Here is a 4,350-nt window from a genome sequence, read left to right on the forward strand (position 1 = left end):
TTGACCATTGAACCATGAACATAAGGTCAAGGTTAGATTAACCATATCAATCAGACATGTACACCTTGCAATCAATCTATGCATTAATTATAGTAGATAAAGGCAACAGTAGTATACCGCTGTTCAAAACTCATAAATCCATGAACAAAAAACAAAATCGGGGTATCAAACTAAAACCGAGGGAAACGCATTAAATATAAGAGAACATTGACATAACAACGAAACGTAACACACACAGAAACGGACCAAGCATCAGACAAAACACCACGAGGATAACAAATAGTAGAACTAACCATGGAAACCTAACATTGACCAACGAATCACCAAAATGAGGTCAAGGTCAGATGATACCTACTAGATAGACATATACAGCTTACAATCCTTCCCTACAACAAATATAGTTGACCTATTGACTTTTGCATTCAAATTGGTTCAAGTAATCTTTCTCATTTTTTTATATAGATTAGAGCGTTGGTTTTACACTAGTTATTTTGGGGCCCTTTATAGGTTGTTGTTCGGTGTGAGCCAATGCTCCGTGTTGAAGGCCGTACCTTAACCTTTAATGGTTTACTTTTATAAATTGTTATTAGAATGGAGAGCTGTCTCATTGGCACTCATACCACATATTCCTATATCTATTTATACGTAATCAAACTAATACTAATGCCTTTTTTAAAAGGGGTCTATGAATAAAAAAAATTGTAAGGGTTCCGCGGAACCCAATGTCTCGCCTTCTTTTGCTGTAAATTGCAGGCGCAACAAAAATGAGGTAAAAATCAATAAAAATCTTCCTCTTGATACTATCTTATGATTGTAAGAAGCTTCTGTCCAAGTTTGGTAAAAACCTAGGATAGTTAATGAATCTAATAAATGCTTTGAAAACTTTAACTGCAGACTGTATGTAATGTTAACTGGAAGAAAATCTAAGTCCTTTTAAAAGTAAAATACAGAAAAAAAGGAGTTATCTTTTTACAAAATTTACTTCTGGATACTATCTTATGATCATAAATATTCTGTTAAAGTTTGGTACAAACCCAGGATAGTTTAAGAAAGTTATTAAAATTTAAAAAACTTTAACCACAGAGTGAATGTAATGTTTCCCAGCAGAAAAACTAAGTCCATTTAAAAGTAAAATACGGAAAAAATGGATTTATTTTTTTACAAAATTTACTTCTTGATACTATCTTATGATCATAAAAAAGCTTCTGTCCAAGTTTGGTACAAACCCAGGATATTTTAAGAAAGTAATTAAAATTCTAAAAACATTAACCACAGAGTGAATGTTATGTTTCCCCGCAGAAAAAACTAAGTCCATTATAAGTGAAATACGGAAAAAATGGGATTTTATTTTTACAAAATTTACTTCTGGATACTATCATATGATCATAAACAAGCTTCTGTCCAAGTTTGGTAGAAATCCAGTATATTTTAAGAAAGTTATTAAAATTTCAAAAACTTTAACCACAGAGTGAATATTTGTGGACGCCGCCGACGACGACACCGACGACGGAATGTAGGATCTCTTAGTCTCGCTTTTTCGACAAAAAGAAGATGTGGTATGATTGCCAATGAGACAACTATCCACAAAAGACCAAAATGACACAAACATTAACAATTATAGGTCACCGTACGGCCTTCAACAATGAGCAAAGCCCATACTGCATATAATCAGCTATAAAAGGCCCCGATATGTACTCGTTTTCAAGTTAAATCGAATTAAATTATAAAAAAAACATAAGACAAATGCATCTTTGCCCGACATGTCATAGTTTGACGTTGCAAGAAAAAACAAAAACATTTTACGTTATCATGCCATTACATCCCCTGTAACTGTACAGTATGCTCTTAAAATATAAAAGCCAGAATCAGAACAACATGAAACAAGAGTGAACACGCTGAAATATCTCGCCCTTTTTTTTACTAATCATTGATATTATGTTGCTAGTCCTAAATACTAGTATAAAGCTATACTACAACTATCACATAAACTTAACATGAGGTCAAGTTCATATTAACGAAACAAGAAATTCAGGTACATCTGACAATCATTCATATTGCATATAGTATTGAAAAAAAATTGTAATTTTGTACGTGAAGTTGTAAATTGACATTTTAAGCATGTCTGCACCTGCCAGGCTACATGGATAGCCGTGTTGGACTACAAATACGCGATACACCAAGAACAACTATTTGGAAAACTAAATGCGAAATTAGGAACTTGCGAAAGGTATTCAACTGAACCGAGGCTTGGACATACTAATTCATTTAATAGGTCCAGGCCAAATCATTAGACAACCGTGCTATTGCTGCACATCCTTCAAAGGGTTGTAACATTCATATTGTTTTTAAACCTTGTCGATAAATAAACTCATCAATGGATACCAGGAATGCACCTGGAACACAAATAGGTGTTACCCAAAGGGTGTATGCGTCAATCCATCTCGTTAAATAACACGTGCCCGAAGCATCTGTTATTAGTTTTTTACCACGACATTGGAATCACAGTTAGTCACACTTATAAACAAGTCTATTAACACTTATGTAATAATTAACAAAATTCTTTTAATAAGTGATAATAAATTGGTAAAGTTCCTGCAAATAAAGAACTATCTCGGTCAAACTATATTACCTCCTTGGTCATTATCCTACGTACGCTATTGCGTCAATGCCTTAAAATCTATCCCCCGTGACATTAAAAGCGACTTTTTATTTATTTAGTGGTCCCAGATGTAAACAGAATATGTATGTTGAAACTATCTAAAACATCAATGTATTTGAAACCAACTTGATTTGAACAATACTGTATAGATGTATAAGTTTTAGATAAAGTATTGACATCACACCAAACGCTGATTACATTCGTCAAGTTTTGTTGTCACGCATGGTGATAATTATTCATAATAAGTAGTATATTGCTGACGGTCATTACAAATAAATTTCCAATCGGAAGATTGCTTTATCATAATTGTTTGATTCGATTGATTGAGTGTTGCTTTTTTAATATCCAGTGTAAAATATCTATATTATATTACATGAATGTTTAGGAGGAAAACAAATTAAAATGGGGATCGACCGAGAAAAAACGGGAAATTGGGACTGCCACTGGCAAAATATGGTAAACTCGATATATACTTGGACAGACATTTCAAAAGATAAACACTAGCGATTTCTTGTAAATACATTTAAAAAATCTTCTTTACAAAAACTGAACTAATGTTTGGATATATAATTTCGTTTAATAGGTCCAGGCCTTAGACAACAATCACATTGTCGCACATATTTTTCAAAGGGTTGTTACCACGTTGTTACACTCATATCTGGTCCTATTATTGCTGCATAAATTCATTTGTTTTTAAACCTTGTTGATGAATATCCTCATCATAGATACCAGGAATGCACCTGGAACACAAATAGGTGTTATCCAAAAGGTGTATTCGTCAATCTATCTCGTTAAAAACACGTGAATTGAGTATCTCTTGTTTGTGTCAAAACGAAATTGAAATCGCAGTTAGTCACACTTGTAAACGATCAACGCTAAATTAATGAAATAATTAAAAACAAAATCTTTTAATAAGTGATAATAAATCGATGAAATTCCTTCCAGTAATGTACTTTCTCGGACAGACCAATACCGGTATTACCTCCTTGGTCATTGTATTACGTAAGTTCGTAAGTTATTGCGTCAATGTATCAAAGTAACACCCCTGCGACATTAAAAGCGATTCTTCATTTTTCTAATGGTCCCAGATGTTAACATAATAGTTATCCAAAACATCAATGTTTTTGAAACAAACTGGATTCTGAACAATGTTGTAGATGTATAAGCTTTAGATAAAGTATTGACACCACACCCAAAGCTGGTGACATTCGACCAGTTTTGTTTACCCGCATGGTGTTAATCATTATTAAATATGTAGGTGCCGTCTGTTCTAACAAATACATTGCCAATCGAAAGAGTGCTTTTTGATAATTGTTTTGATTTGATTAATTGTTGGTTGCTTAACATCAAGCGTCAAATATTTATATTTATTTATTTTTCATGCATGTTTAGGATGAAAACAAATGAACAATACATACAATAGGGAATTTTGTTATTGGGGTCGAGCTGTATAAACTGGAAATTTGGACTCCCAGTGGAAAAAAATGGTAAACTGGATATATAATGGGACAGACATTTCAAAAAGATAAAAACAAGCGGTTCCTTGTAAATCATTCTGATTTTTTTTTACATCAATAAGCTCTTAATATGTACGAAAATTCTTTGCAAAAGAATAATTTAGCTGGATTTGGCAAAACTTTAAGCAATTTTGGTCCTCAATGCTCTTCAACTTCGTACTTAATTTGGCTTTT

Source organism: Mytilus trossulus, chromosome 10, assembly GCF_036588685.1.
Source record: "Mytilus trossulus isolate FHL-02 chromosome 10, PNRI_Mtr1.1.1.hap1, whole genome shotgun sequence".
NCBI lineage: Eukaryota > Metazoa > Mollusca > Bivalvia > Mytilida > Mytilidae > Mytilus > Mytilus trossulus.